The sequence below is a fragment of the Zalophus californianus genome, chromosome 1, assembly GCF_009762305.2.
Source record: "Zalophus californianus isolate mZalCal1 chromosome 1, mZalCal1.pri.v2, whole genome shotgun sequence".
NCBI classification, from domain to species: Eukaryota; Metazoa; Chordata; class Mammalia; order Carnivora; family Otariidae; genus Zalophus; species Zalophus californianus.
In genome coordinates this window covers 92,405,059-92,421,534 of record NC_045595.1, presented here as the reverse complement: position 1 = coordinate 92,421,534, position 16,476 = coordinate 92,405,059, and the positions used below count along the sequence as shown (strand labels likewise).

Sequence of the window (16,476 nt, the reverse complement as noted above, 5' to 3'; positions counted from 1 at the left end):
GTTGAGCATCTGCCTTCCTCTCAGGTCATGATCCCAGGATCCTGGAATCGAGTCCCACATTGGGCTCCTTGCTCTCAGCAGGGAGCCTGCTTCTCTCTGCCTGCCACTCCCACTGCTTGTGCTCTGTCTGTATTGATAAATAAAATCTTAAAAAAAAAACCTCAAAAAAAAAAGTTGTAATTGTCCAGAACAGTCAATTCCCTGTGCTTATTGCTAAGTGATACATATGATCTTTTTGTGGTATTGTCATTTTTGTTCTTAACTGAATTCAGAGATTTTTTTAAAAATTTTATTATGTTGTGTTGGACACCATACACTACATCATTAGTTTTTGATGTGGTGATCCATGATCCATTGTTTTCATATAACACCCAGTGCTCCATGCAGTACATGCCCTCCTTAATACCCATTACTGGGCTAACGAATCCCCCCTCCCCCCCTAAAACCCTGTTTGTCTCTCAGAGCCCATAGTCTCTCATGGTTCATCTCTCCCTCCAGTTCCACCCCCCCTCATTTTTCCCTTCCTTCTCCTAATGTCCTCCATGCTATTCCTTATGTTCCACAGCTAAGTGAAACCATATGATAATTGACCTCAGAGATTATTTTCTTGTATATATCTAGGAGATATCTTCTTAGTTATTGTTTGAAAACATATTTTACATCTTTAATTTTGGTGCTGTAATTCAGAGATGTAAAAAAGGTCTGAGAATCCTTTTTTAAATGGGAGTGGTAGGCTCAAGCACAGTGCTTGGCATATAGCTGAGCCTCAGAAATTATTTGCTTAAATGAGGAAAAGGAAATGCTTTCTTAAGTGAAGATAGCCAAAAACATTAACTCTTCATTTAAAAGGTGGAAAATGGAGGTACTTAAGATATTTAAATCAGTGGGTTGAATTATGGAAGGATTATTTTTGAGGCCCTATGTCAGACTTTTGACGCTGGTAGAAGTATATTCTCCCGCTCTATGTGTGCCTTGATACTGCTTTTGGAGACTGAATCCAGGCTAAACCATCTCATCCTTATTATAGGAATTTATTACATATTTACTTATACATATATGTTACATGTATTCACACATTTAAAATATACACAGAATTGCCAGTTAAGGTTTCTAATGCTGCAAATTCTTAGACCGGTATGTAATAGCCTGAGCTTTTTCATTGGAATCTCTTTACAGAGAAGATGGTACAATTTTATATAGCTTATGTGTTTGCTTGGAACATTTAAGGTTAACTTTAGAAATTGAAGTTGGTAAATGGAGAATCCAGGCAGGACTCTTGCAGCTCCAGTTTCTGTGCAGTAAGGATTTCCTGACCCTCACAAAACTATAGTTGAACATTCTCCCCTTTGACTTTCCCTGGCTCCCGTTCCCTCACTATCCATTATTGCCAGTATCCATTCCTGTTTCTTCTTTTCCCCAAAAGGTTTTACATCTTATGGTTAATTATTGATTCTCCTATGGCCCAATTTTAGTGATCATTCTTTTTGATAAGTGGAAGGAAACTAAAATTGTCTCTGTGCATGCCATGGACTTAATAGCAGAAGTAGGGATGGTGCTGGTATAAAGAACTCTAGGTTGGGAATCAATAGATTCTGCTTCTATTCCTTATTGCCAGTAACGAGCTATTAATCTTGTGAAAGTCTTATCTTGGTTAAAATGCAACAAGTTAATTTCCAAGGTCACTCCCAATTCTAATGTGCTTTTTATGATTCATTGTACATTTATTAGGTCCTTGCTTATGTGCCAACACTGGTTTAAAGATAAAGAGATAAACAAGTTTCTGGCCTTGAATAAGTGAGACCCAGTGAATGGTGGCAATATAATGTGATAAGTGTTGTAATATGTTGGAGAATGTGCTAAGTGCTTTTTTGAACAAACTGCAGGGTAAGAATCAAGGAAGGAAGAAGGACATTCTAGGAAGAGCAGTTCACAGAGGAATGAGTAAGCATTGCATGTTTTGGAATGGTCAGTGGTAGGTGAGAATGAGTATGAAGTTTGTATGGAATGGAATGGAGTATGGAGAAAGCTTAATGGTATGAAGTTTTGGGTGGGGAGGTTGGGTGGAGGCCAGATTCTGAAAGGCCTTATATGTCTTCCAAAGACTTTGGATTTTAAAGGCTGCTTGAAGGTCGTGTGTGTGTGTCTGTGTGTGTTTGGCAGTTTTTACGCCTTTATGAGGGGTTTTGAAAAGAAAGACATAAGCAAACTTGTGTTTTAGAAACATTATTTGTGATAGTGTGGAGGGTGGACTGATTGGAGCAGGTGATGTCGAGGCAGGAAGATGTTAGAAAACTTGGAATATTTGGGGTGAGAAATGATGAGGGTTCAACTAAGGTAGTAGTCATGGGAATAAAACTTGAAGGGTGACTTAGAGGCTATATGCTGGATGTGGAATTCTGGTGAAGAGTCTAGATAGTTGGTACAAAGCTTATCTAGTTTGATTTCTGGGTGAATAATGTCAGCATCCAAGAGAATAAGGGATACAGGAGGAGGAGCAGGTTTTTAGGTAGGGGTTTAGGGGAGGTATGTTTATTTTTGCTCATTGAGTTGTCTGTGGGTGATCAAAGGAGACATAAAATTTCTAGTAGGCAGTTAGATAAGTGGGTCTGGGGTCAGCAGAGATTTGAGCTGGAGGTAAAGATTCAGAAGTCACCAGTTTATAAATGGTAATTGAACCAATTTATGTGCAGATCACTCTGGAAGGAATGTGTGGAGCGATTTTTAACTTGGGGTGTCTTATCTTTCCAAAAAGGTTCATGATCCCCATGAGATTCTGTGCAACAGTTTGTGTCTTTGCATATGTGTATAATCAGATTCTCGAAGGGGTCTGTGACCCAAGATTACTGTGGAATACTGGAATAGAGTAAGAAGGATAGATCTTAATACAGAAACATGGGGAATACTGAAACTAAGGAGAAAGTAGAGGAAGAGGATATAAAAGAGGTGGAGGAGACAAGTGTTAGGGGAGAAGGAAGGAGAGCATTTTAAGGAAGAATGAGCAACCAGAAATGCACATTGGTTTGGGATTAGCAATTTTTACCGTCTATTAGAAGACTGAATCTAGGGAAATACTTTACAAATACCTGGAGGGTACATTGCTATCGGGAAGGAAGGTTGAAGGTGAAAGTAGAGGGTATGAATACAGTTAGGTGGGTAACTGAAGGGAGGATTGGAGCCAGAAGCAGTAGAGGAGGGAAGGATTATCTTGGAGGAAAGAGGAAAAGGGTATAAATGGGTGTGTAAGTGTGTGTTTGTGTGTGTGTGTGTGTGTTGGAGGGGAGTGGGTGTGGGGAGAATGGGAGGTGGGGAAAGAGGGAGAATATTTAAATATGTAAAGCCTTTGGTAATTTGGAAATGTGAAAATATGAGGGGAAGTGGAAACATGCAAGTATTGGATTTTATTTTGTAACTTAACATAGAAAATGTCAACATACAAAATAGAGCTCTAATATACCTATCACCTCAACAATTATATCCAACCTTAAGACTTTTGATGCATTCTTTATAGGTCTTGCTATAAAATCTTAGAATCATCAAATTTTAGAGCTGGAAAGAACCTAGATACTTAGTCTCTTTATAGCTTTAAGAAATAGAGGGCCAAGTCACTTTTAAAGGCACAGCATTATTATTACATTTTTTTTTTTTTACTCAAAATTGATGAGATTTGGACAGTTACAGAATTAACTAATTATAGTGGATGCCATGTATGCATTACTCAAATCCCCACTTCAGGATTGAAGGACTTCATTCTGTTAATTACTGGGAATGTTGCTGGGGCTGTCAAACCTCCCTGGGAATTGCCCTTGGCTTGAAGAGAGCCAAGCCAAGCTCACATCCCCTTGGGAGTAGCCTCCGTCTAAAGACTAGTCCATTAAAGACCTGGCTCCCTTGCCCCATCATGGGACATCTCTGAAGTGCCATCATAGTTCCTAGCTTCATTCACACCTTCCAGTGGGGTCATCTGAGGCCTTTGTTGTCATTATATTCCAGTCTAACTTGTTCTTCCTCTGCTCCTTCCTTTCTCTGCTTGCAATAGTCCTGAGTGTGCCCCAGGTAAACTCCCAGGACACTAAGCTCTCTCCGGAGAGTTTGAGTGCTGTGGAACCTGACTTGGAATATTGAACTTTAACATTTCTTTTGAGGGCGCCACATGATCCCAGGGTCCTGGGATGGAGTCCCGCATTAGGCTCCCTGCTGAGCAGGGGCATCTGCTTCTCCCTCTGCCCCTCCCCCCTGCTCTTGGGCTCATGCTCACTCTTTCTCTCTCTCTCTTTCAAAAATAAAATGTTTAAAAAAATAATAAAATTTCTTTTGATTTGTAATGGATCTGCTAAACTTTAAAGGATTAACATCTACCAGTTTTTCATGTTTCTGAGACATACCCAGGCAAATGTTGATAGAATCATGTAATAATATGATAAAAGAAATTTTATAGTGCCAAACATACAGAAAAAAAATTGATCATTAGGACATGTTTTAGGAGATAACAAAAAGGAATGAATACTTTCTTAAACATGTTGAACAATCTTGTCATTTAATTAGCTTCTTTCCCCTTGCCCTCTATCATTCATTGTGTTTCTGCTTTTTATTGCCTTTTGTAAATTAAAAGTTGACCCCCCCCATTCAAGGTCACACTCATGTTTTCATTGATTTTTTTCTTGAGAATATTTAAAATACGGCCACATTTTTTTTTCCTTTTTTGGTCATGCTGTAGAGAATGGAAACCTATAAAGTATATTTGAAATAAATATGATTAGATTGAGTCTTCATACAAAAGACTTGCCCTCATGGTTCAGGAAAAATGTGCCTAGCAGAATCCAAGACTGCATTCCTAAACAGAATATTTGATTTTCTGTCTGCAGCATTTGAGAGTGCCTTTTCAAGATCAAATGTGCCACCTGTCATCAGTCACATGTTTTGTCATTGCTATAAGTTACCATCCTGTTTTGGATCCAAGAGCTTCAGAGCAATGTGATTTGGCTGGCAACAAAATTCTTACTGCTTTTATTTTATTTTTTTTTTTTTTAAAGATTTTATTTATTGGGTTGCCTGGGTGGCTCAGTGGGTTAAGCATCTGCCTTCGGCTCAGGTCATGACCCCACGGTCCTGGGATCAAGCCCCACATCAGGCTCTCAGCTCCGTGGGGAGCCTGCTTCTCCCTCTCCCTCTGTTGCTCTCCCTGCTTGTGTTCTCTTTCTCCCTCCCTCTCTCTCCGACAGATAAATAAATAAAATATATATTTTTTTGTTGGAGAGAGAGTGAAAGAGCACAACTGGGGGGAGGGGCAGGCAGAGGGAGAAGCAGGCTCCCCACTCAGCAGGGAGCCTGATATGGGACTCTATCCCAAGACCCTGGGATCATGACCCAAGCCGAAGGCAGATGCTTAACCGACTGAGCCACCCAGGCATCCCTCTTACTGCTTTTAACAAAGCTTCTGTAGTCAAAAGTGATTGAGGGAAGGCTTTAGAGTCAGTAACTAACATAAGTGAACCTAGAAAATTCCTACTTAAGAACTTTTTTTTTGAGTACTTTAACCAGTACTTTAAGTACTATTAAGTTTCTTTAGTAATGATTTTAAGAAATTCTCATGGAATATAATGATTCCATTTTATCAAGCAAAGTTTTGTCATTTATTCTTTTCCTCCCTTTCCTTAGAACTTTAATATGATTTTCTGGTAGCTTTTTATTGTCTAATTGGTTTCAATATGGGTCCACTTGTTGGGAAGCAAATTTAGGTTGTTGTGGAAACATTTAATTAGTATATAGGAATGTATCTTTTATGATATCCTTTGTATATAGGAATGTATCTTTTATGATATCCTTTCTATTTTATGTTGCTTGCATTATCAGCAAAAGCAGAAAACTGCTTCCTGTCTTTTGTAGGATGCCACATATTTTACATCTGATGGGTTCTGTACTCTTTTTATTTTTCTCTTTCATTATTTTGGTAAAACTGGTTGAGAGATTATTACAAAGGTTGATCTCTCCCCCCACCCCAGATATTTTCCCATATATCTGTATATATTGTAACTATTTAAGTATTGTAAAATTTATGTGTCCTTGTGGATTCCTTGAGTGTTTAATACTCTCATTTCCAAGAATGCTTCTTGGAGAACTGTTATGATGGTTTTATTTTATTTTTTTATTTTTTAAAGATTTTATTTATTTGAGAGAGAGAATAAGAGACAGAGCATGAGAGGGAGGAGGGTCAGAGGGAGAAGCAGACTCCCTGCTGAGCAGGGAGCCCGATGTGGGACTCGATCCTGGGACTCCAGGATCATGAGCTGAAGGCAGTCGCGTAACCAACAGCGCCCCCGTTATGATGGTTTTAATCATTACCCATGGCCTGCCTATGTGCTTTTTTTACCTTCTGATAGTGGTATTTCAGGATGTTGTTCATGTGAGTCTTGGCTAATTTTTCCTGATCCTCAAGTGTCATCTGAGATACAAGTAAGATTTATGTAAAATTACTTGCATTATTTGAGGTTATTGATTAGGCAGTCTTTGTTGCTATAATAGAAGCATTTCAGGGGCGCTTGGGTGGCTCAGTGGGTTAAGTGTCTGCCTTCGGCTCAGGTCATGATCCCAGGGTACTGGGATCAAGCCCCTTCATCGGGCTCCCTGCTTAGGGGGAAGCCTGCTTCTTCCTCTCCCACTCCCCCTGCTTGTGTTCCCTCTCTCACTGTGTCTCTCTCTGTCAAATAAATAAAATTTTTTTAAAGATTTTATTTATTCATGAGAGAGAGAGAGAGAGAGAGGCAGAGGGAGAAGCAGGCTCCCAAGGAGCAGGGAGCCCAATGTGGGACTCGATCCCAGAACCCTGGGATCATGACCTGAGCCGAAGGCAGATGCTTACCTATCTGAGCCACCCAGGCACCCAAATAAATAAAATCTTAAAAAAAAAAAAAAAAGCCTTTCCAGGAGTGGGAATTCTGGAGAGGAGATGGTGGTAAATACAGAATGTGTTGGTTCTGATAAATGCTCTTTATGTGCATATGGCATTTTACTTAGAATTATACATTTTTGTCAAATGCCAAAATTAAGCCATTGAGATAGTTTAATAAACTGTTCTCCATTTTTAATTGTTTTCATTTTACTGAAATTACTTTCATTGGGATCATTTCTTTTCCATATAAACTCTAAAATGAGGATTAATGATTCTTCAGTTCCTTTGTTATTCGTCTAATTTGTCTATGTTACATTTTAACCTTTTGTAGCTTTTGCCATTGTAGATTTTATTTTATGATCATTATTACTGCCAGTTCCAGTATTTACAGGATGATTTTTTAGTCATTAACAAATTTTGCTAAACATTTGAGTCATTATCAGTTTTACTTTTTCTTGTGTCCCCTCTCTACACCCCCTACACTTAATTTCCTCCAGTAATCTGGTGAAAATATTAGTGGAGTTAAATGCTGTCACAGTTAAAATGGAGAAGCAGAAAGATCTTCCTTTGGACATGAGTAAGATCTGATTTACTTGGTAGTCTGTCATGTCAACATAAGATTTATAGTATGACTACTTTCACCATTGGTATTTTGAAGTGAATGGTTTGCCAGTTGCTTTTTAAAAAATTGGGATCAGTTATGTATTTCAGAGTTTGCCGAGAGAGTAATGATATTCTTGTTTGCTTATGCTAGGGAGAAGTGCATTTTCCTTGAATGTAGAAGAGGCGACCTGATTTGAGACCTCGTTACAGTTGGTTTGCTTATTTATTTTGGCGCTGTGGGTCTTTCTCTCAAACTTAAACTGCTCTGATGCAGTCAGTGGTTCTTGTCCGTGGTAGGGATAAAATGCATGGTAGCCAATCCAAGTACTAGCTTTGGTATACTAATACTGTAATGATTTGAACGATCTGTGTTAAATCCATTTAATAATGGGGAAGTTCTGTGGCTAAAAAGCATGTTTATTCAGAAAATATAATTTATAAAATGTGTTTTTGATAGCTGAATTAAAGCCCTTTTCTAGTGCTTTAAAAGTTAAAGCTAAATATGGTTTAAAAATTATTTAAAAATTGTTGATTTAGGTGTGATAATGGCATTGTGGGTTGCAGAAGAAAATGTACTTTGTAATGATTTATACTGATGTATATATAGAGGTGAATTGATGTCTGGGACTTGTTTGAAATACTTAAATGAAAGGGTAGATGAAGCAAATGTAGCATAATCTTGATAATTACTGAATCTGGGTGATATATATGGAGGGTAATTATACTATTTTCTCATTTTGTCTGTTTGAAATTTTATTATAGTAAAAAGTTTTACTGGGGCGCCTGGGTAGCTCAGTTGTTAAGCGTCTGCCTTTGGCTCAGGTCACGAGCCCTGCATCGGGCTCCCTGCTCGGCGGGAAGCCTGCTTCTCCCTCTCCCACTCCCCCTGCTTGTATTCCCTCTCTTGCTGTGTCTCTCTCTGTCAAATAAATAAAATCTTAAAAAAAAAAGTTTTACAAAATTAACATTAAAAAAATCTGATATTAAGTATCTTAGTAAATTAATTACCAGCAGCTGCGTATTCCCAGAATTGCCATTGTGGTAAACTAAAACTAAGACTTGGTCTCAAATTATAAGTGACTGATTGGGGATGGAAAAAGTTAATGAGAGAGAGAACAGATAAGGAATTAGTAACTTTTTTTAGGTGAGGAGTAAAAATATTTAGTGTTTAGTCTTTTTGGGTCAATATAGCATCATTTAATATTGTTTAAGGCACATAGTTTCAAATTCATTTAGTTACAAGACAACTTGTGTTATGTAAAGGAAGAAATTCCTGTGATACATTGCAGGCTAAGGATTCAAGGCAATGCAGTGAGAAATTATTTTGTTATAAATATTACATTTTATTATTAATTTATTTTTTAAAGATTAAAGTAGAGAGCCTGACACAGGGCTCGATTCCAGAACCCTGAGATCATGACTTGAGCCAAACGCAAACACTGAATTGACTAAGCCACTCAGGCACCCCTCACACTATACATTTGTAAAGTCTGAGATGTTTGGGTTTTTTTTTTTTTTTTTTTTTTTTTTTAAGAGAGTCCGTGCGCGGGGCCCTTGGGTGGCTCAGTTGTTAAGCGTCTGCCTTTGGCTCGGGTCATGATCCCGGGGTCCTGGGATCGAGCCCCGCATCGGGCTCCCTGCTCGGTGGGAGGCCTGCTTCTCCCTCTCCCACTCCCTCTGCTTGTGTTCCCTCTCGCTATATCTCTCTGTCAAATAAATAAATAAATAAATAAAATTGCATTAAAAAAGAGTCCGTGCGCTGGGGGGGTGGTGGTGGAGGGGTGTTGTTGGGCAGAGGGAGAGAGAATCCCTAATAGGTTCCACACCCAGTGGGGAGCCCCTTGCAGGGCTGATTCCAGAACCCTGAGGTCATGACCCCAGCAGAAATCAAGAGCTGTTTGCCCAACTGACTCAGCCACACAGGTGCCCCAAGATGTGTTTTTTTGAACAGGTATATTTTTTTGTACTTGGATGTGAAAGTATATGGAATATGATATAAGGTAAAACTAAACTTCTCCTCAAATACTCCCCAGTTTTTACAGTACAGTCTGCCAGTGAGTGACACACTTCCCCTTGACTCAGATTGCCCACCCATTTTATTTTCTAGGATAAGATGTATTTTTACAATTCTAGAAGTGTTATGTAACATTTCTTAATTTTGCAGGGAGGAGTTTCCTTAGGGACGGACATATAATAGATATAGGCTGACACCCAGCTGTTAAAGAAATCTATGAATCTTCTAGAGGGGAGGGGGGTGGGGGGATGGGTTAGCCTGGTGATGGGTATTAAAGAGGGCACATTCTGCGTGGAGCACTGGGTGTTATGCACAAACAATGAATCATGGAACACTACATCAAAAACTAATGATGTATGGTGATTAACATAACAAAAATTATAAAAAAAACAAAGGGCTACAATAAAAGCAGCAATATTGGGGTGCCTGGGTGGCTCAGTTGGTTAAGCGACTTCCTTCGGCTCAGGTCATGATCCCAGGGTCCTAGGATCGAGTCCCACATCAGGCTCCCTGCTCAGCAGGGAGTCTGCTTCTCCCTCTGACCCTCTTCCCTCTCATGCTCTCTATCTCTCATTCTCTCTCTCTCAAATACATAAATAAAATCTTTTTAAAAAAAAGCAGCAATACTGTTAAAAAAAAAATCTATGAATCTTTTACTTTCTCCCTCCTATCACTGGAGCTGCCTTTGTTATGAAGTGTAAAGAGAACCCTTTGGGAAGCCTTTGAGGGTTAAGATGGTTAGCTGAGTGCATAAAACAAGTTTGGTATAGGCATCTTTAATGGTGGGTTAAAGTTTCAAATATTTGTGTTGGGGAATGGTTGGGCAGTCCAACAGGTAATGAGACTGGGTGATTGAAATTCTTAAGAACTCAGTAGTGGGTGGAGTTATAAATTGATAAATGAGAGTTTTTGATGTGTTTTGTAGCCTCTTCATTTCTCAGTATTAGGCATACTCTACTAATACCTCAGAAATACAAAGATGTGTACGGTGTAAATCCTTTAAGATGCTTGGTAGTTTAGGGGAAGTTTTGGTTGAAGTGACTGGTGAAAAATCAGTGATAGAATGAAGGCAATCCTTACTTACCACTTAGTTTGTACAATTTGCAAATCATTAGGGGTTATAAAATGATGACATTCAAATTACATTGTTTCATTTATTAGCTGCATTTTTTCTGTAAAGAGAAACTTTTCATCCATGATTGGGTTACTTGGTGGTATAATTCATATATACTTAAATCAGAATAAACACTTGATGCTAGCTCTTTATTTACCACTTTTCAAACCAGTGAGCTGATTCACTGGCATCTTGAAATGGATTTTCCTTCCTTTTTTTCTTCTTCCCTTCCTCCTTTACATCCATCCATGAACTCAGAGATTTGAACTTTTTAGATATGCTTCATTCCATTGCATTTATGCACGCTCAGATTTTCTTATGTTTGGCCAGCAGGAGCCTCTTCTGGTTTGCTCCTAAGTCCCTTTAACACAGTCCTGATCTTTGATAGTTTCCTTGCTTTCTGGTATAACAAGGTAATCAAAACTCATCTAATTTATGTCACAGATCTGGAATCAGTTATTTGTCCAAGAATCTGTGATTCCTTTGAACAGGAAATTGTTTTTTGGTACATTATCTGAGTTCATTACTACTGGGGTTAGTCCCTTGCTTCCAGGCTTTTTCAGTGTGTTGTGCTAGGAAATACGCATATTTAAGATGAAAACATGAATTCATACTGACAAATCCAATTGAAATTCCGAACTACAGGATTTTTTGCTTAACGTTTTCTATCTTACAACTTCTTTCTTCCTACCAAAAAAAAAAAAAATCCAGATTTTCGAGGACATCGGCATTTACTTTATCTGACAGTAGACATCAACACCTTCATAGTAACTGACATTACCATCACCAGTGTCATTACTGAAAAACAAAACTAGGATGCTAGCTAGGATCAGTTTTCTGTGTCACAAAGTCATTTAAAATAGTTAATCTCGGGAAGCTTGGGTGGCTCAGTCGGTTAATTGTCTGCCTTCCGCTCAGGTCATGATCCCCAGGGTCCTGGGTTGGAGTCCTGCGTCAGGCTCCCCACTCAGTGGGGAGCCTGCTTCTCCCTCTGCCTGCTGCTCCCCTTTCTTGTGTTCTCTCTCTCTGACAAATAAATAAAATCTTTTTTAAAAAAATAGTTAATCTCTGGTTATACCATCAATTTTATATAAAATTAAAGTTACTTTGCTTTTCATTTTTATGGGTTTATTTATTTTTTAAAGATTTTATTTGAGAGAGAGCACAAGCAGGGGAGAGAGGCAGAGGGAGAGGGAGAAGCAGGCTTAGGGAGTCCGACATGGGGCTGGATCCTAGGACCCTGAGGCCAGGACCGGAGCCGAAGGCAGACCACCTGAGCCACCCAGGTGCCCCTAGGGGGTTTCTTTTAGAATTTTAGTTTGTTACATAATTATGTAAAATATTTATATGGTTTGAGAATTAAAAGCTGCAAAACAAGTTAAACTCAGAATAGTCAACCTAGTCCTTTCCTTTTTTACTTTGTTCAGTCTCTCCTTCCCAGTAAAGTATTTTTTTAAACTTAACGTTTTATTCATTTAAGTGCATACATATGGGGGCTCCTGGGTGGCTCAGTCGTTAAGCGTCTGCCTTAGGCTCAGGTCAGGATCCCAGGGTCCTGGGATCAAGCCCTGCATCGGGCTCCCTGCTCAGCGGAGACCCTGCTTCTCCCTCTCCCCCTGCTTGTGTTCCCTCTCTCGCTGTGTCTCTCTTTGTCAAATAAATAAAATCTTAAAAACAAAACAAAAAAGTGCATACATATGTATCTGTTTTTTCATATCCCCTACATCCTGCCTTAAATAAAGTCAAGGGTACTCTAAGAATTCCTGTATTAGGTAGAAGGTTGGATTACATAACTATTGGTGCTTAAGTTTTTTTTTTTTTTAAGATTTTAGAGTTTTGCAACCATCACCCTGATATGATATTAGAACATTTTCATCACTGCTGAAAGTTCCATTGTGCCCACTTAGAGTTCTGCCCCTGGTCCCAGCCCTAGGCAACAACTAGTTCTGCTTTTCTGTCATTTCTAGACATTTTATATAAATGAAATAATCCAATAATGTACTCTTTTGCATCTAGCTTCTTTCAGTTAGCATGCTTTTGAAGTTAATCATATTGTAGCATGTACCAATAGTTATTTTAATTGCTGAACAGTATTCCAAATATGAATATACTACATTTTATCTTCTCACCAGTTGATGGACATTTGGATTGTTTCCAGTTTTTGTTGTGAATAATGCAGCTATGCATATTTCACATATATTTATATGGACACATATTTTCATTTTTCTTTGAGATGAAAGCTCCTTTCCCTAGGAGAATTGCTGGTTTGTATAGTAAATGTATGTTTAACTTTCAAACTGTTTTCCAGTGTGATACACGCTTTTACATTCTCACCAGTAATACAGAAGGGTTCCAGTTTCTCCCCATTTTTGCCAACTCTTGGTATACTGTCTGTCCATTTTGAATTTATCCATTCTAATAGGTGTGTAAGTAGTGTGGTAAGGTTTTACTTTACTTAATGATATTGAGCATATTTTTAAATGCTTATTAGACACTCTTTTTGATGCAGTGTTTATTCAAATCTTCTGCCCACTTTTATTTATTTTTTCCCGAATCCTTTTATTTAGTTTTTTTTTTCAATTAACATATAATGCATTATTTGTTTCAGGGGTACCGGTCTATATCATCAGTTTTACACAATTCACAGCACTCACCATAGCACATACCCTCCCCAGTATCCATCACCCAGCCACCCCATCCCTCCCACCCCCCTCCACGCCAGCAATCCTCAGTTTGTTTCCTGAGATTATGAGTCTCTTATGTTTGTCTCCCTCTCTGGTTTCATCTTGTTTCATTTTTCCCTCCGTTCCCCTATGATCCTCTGTCTTGTTTCTCAAATTCCTCATATCAGTGAGATCATATGATACTTGCTTTCTCTGATTGACTTACTTTGCTTAGCATAATACCCTCTAGTTCCATCCACATTGTTGCAAATGGCAAGATCTCATTTTTTGATGGCTGCATAATATTCCGTGTGTATGTGTGTGTGTGTGTGTGTGTGTGTGTGTGTGTACACAGACACACCCCATTTTCTTTTTTTTTTTAAAGATTTTATTTTATTTGAGAGAGAGAATGAGATAGAGCATGAGATGGGGGAGGGTCCGAGGGAGAAGCTGACTCACTGCTGAGCAGGGAGCCCGACGCGAGACTCGATCCCAGGACTCCAGGATCATGACCTGAGCCGAAGGCAGTTGCTTAACCAACTGAGCCACCCAGGCACCCCAACACATCCCATTTTCTTTATCCGTTCATCTGTTGATGGACATCTAGGCTCTTTCCATAGTTTGGCTATTGTGGACATTGCTGCTATAATAAACATTGGGGTGCATGTGCCCCTTCGATCACTATGTTTGTATCTTTGGGTTAAATACTCAGTAGTTCTTTTGCCCACTTTTAAAATTGAGTTGTCTTTTTATTGATTTGTAGGAAGTGTTTTTAATATGTCATGTTATAAGCCCTTTATCAGATAAATGATTTGCAAATATTTTTTCCCATACTGTGGATTATCTTTTCATTTTCCTTTTTTTAAAAAAGATTTTATTTATTTATTTGATAGCGTGCACAAGCAGGCAGAGGGGTAGGCAGAGGGAGAAGCAGACTCCTCACGGAGCAGAGAGCCTGATGTGGGGCTTGATCTCAGGACCATGACTTGAGTCAAAGGCAGATGCTCAACCGACTGAACCACCCAGGCACCTTTATCTTTTTGTTTTCTTAATGGTGTCTTTTGAAGCACACATTTTTAATTTTGTGGAATCCATTTTATAATTTTTTCCCTTTCACAGATTGTGCATTGATGTCACATAAAACACTTTGCCCGGCCCAGAGTCATGATTTTTCTCCTGTGTTTTTCTTCTAGAATTTTAGGTCTTACATTTAGATGTCGGTGATCCGTTTTGAGTTAATGTTTGTGCATGTTGTTAGGTAAGAATCTAAGTAGTTGTTGGTTTTTTGTTTTTTGGCATTTGGATATCAAATTGTTCGACATGATGTGCGGAAAATACTCTCCCTGTTGAATTATCTGGGCACTCGTCACACACATCAGTAGACCATAAATGTAAGAATTTCTTTCTGGACTCTCTGTTCTGTTCCATTGATTTATATGCTTATCCTTTTGCCATTGCCACATTGTTTTGATTACTGTAACTTTAAAGAAGATTTTGAAATTTGGTAGTGAAATTCCTCCAAATTTGCTCTTTTAAAAAATTGTTCTGGCTATACTAGGTCCTCTGATTCCATAAGAATTTTAGAATCAGTCAGTTTCTTTAAAAAGACATCTGGGATTCTCAGAGATTACATTGAATTTATAGATCAACTTGGGGTAAATTATTGATATCTGCAGTTTCAGAACTGAGCTGTTTGCCTTCTTCAGCTGGTTAGCCTCTGAGAAGTCACTTTTCAGTGATCATGTTTCTGGAGCTCTGCATCATCCCTCTGCACTACTAAATGGAGTGAGCCCCCTTCCATCACAGCAGCTTCTGGTCTTCAGGGTAATACTGATGGAACAGATGGAAGGGGAGAATTGGGCAGCCCCAGACTAGAACACCACAGATTCTCACTGTTGTTACGTGAAAATGAGCAGTTTTTCAAACATATAAATGCTTCTCAAATGGTTTTGTCTTGGGTTGTGAAAATGACTTGCTTTGTCAAAAATTTTCAGGTTTATAGTTGCTTTTAAGGGAGAGGGTTTGCTGATTTCACTTGGCTGTAGCCCGAAGTGTCTTCTTTCCCATGCCTGAGTCTTTTTGTTTTTCTTTTAGAGAGAGAGAGAGCAAGGGCAGGAACACAAGCGGGGGAGTGGGAGAGGGAGAAGCAGGCTTCCTTCCTGCCAAGCAGGGAGCCCGATGCGGGGCTCGATCCCAGCACCCCGGGACCATGACCTGAGCCGAAGGCAGACGCTTAACGATCGAGCCACCCAGGCGCCCCCCATGCCTGAGTCTTAATTACATAATTTTGTTTGAGAAACAGGTGCTACTTTGGGTTTATTACTAACTGTTTGTCCTAATTTGGGAACCAAGAACAGTTGCTTCTTTGTGGAGTAGGGTGGAAATAGCAGTTGCATCTAGTTGCTCTCTCTTTTTGGTACATAATCTACACAGGTCATTTATAATTTGGGAGACCACTTTCACTTTTATATGATATTGCTGTACTTAGGATACTTGTGGTTTATGACTAGGGTCATTTTGTATTTTGTCAGAAGAATTTGAGTCTGATAGTGTGCCCTTTTTTCCTTTTGATATATTTATATATAATTCTTTTTTGTCATTGCATTTTGATTTTTTGTAGGAGAGTTTGAGTTTAATGTATTACTCCCTTTTCTCTTTCAATAAATGAACATAGTTCTTTTTCATCATAACATTTCAGTCTTTTCAGTTTTAGATTAGTATATATAATAAAATGGTTTGAAATTATACTTTTTTTGGTGAAGATGCCTTTGTACTGATTAATGCCCCTAAACTATGTTTAATGAGGGTAGGGACTAAGTGTCTCTTGCTCGTATCTTTTTCCCAGTGTTTAATACAAAATAAACAGCATGATTTTGTTCAGTATATTGTAGCATTACTGTGTTGTATTGTGTTAGGTTGAGGTTCCAAGGGTTTTAAGCCAAGTTTGTGCTTTTGGTGACTGATCTTCACCTCTTTATAGCATTTGGAGAAGAGGATAAAAAAGTGGACCAGAACATATGGTTTGGGAGAGAGATACAGAGTCAGGGAAGATTCTGGTTTGAGATGAAAGGGGAATATGGCATGGAAGTGAAGTACACTATTGAGTATTTTTCCATTTCCTTTAAGATACATTTTTTGTTATCTGGTCTGGTGAGTTTAACCCATCTTAGTTTTAAAAGATTACTTATAATCTCAA

The 16,476-nt window shown here is 38.7% G+C and overlaps 1 protein-coding gene across 2 annotated transcripts in view; it reads left to right on the top strand.

Moving 5' to 3' along the window:
- MSL2 (MSL complex subunit 2) overlaps positions 1-16,476 on the top strand; it is a 32,427-nt gene that overhangs the window by 12,537 nt on the left and 3,414 nt on the right. Inside the window, exons 1-2 of one of the 2 annotated variants that reach the window (XM_027587230.2) lie at positions 8,392-8,402; positions 15,253-15,256. The exons of the other annotated variant lie outside the window; for it this stretch is intronic. The gene's annotated coding sequence lies outside the window, so the exon portion shown is untranslated. Of the gene's footprint in view, positions 1-8,391; positions 8,403-15,252; positions 15,257-16,476 lie in introns of those variants that run through there. 2 annotated transcript variants of the gene reach the window in all.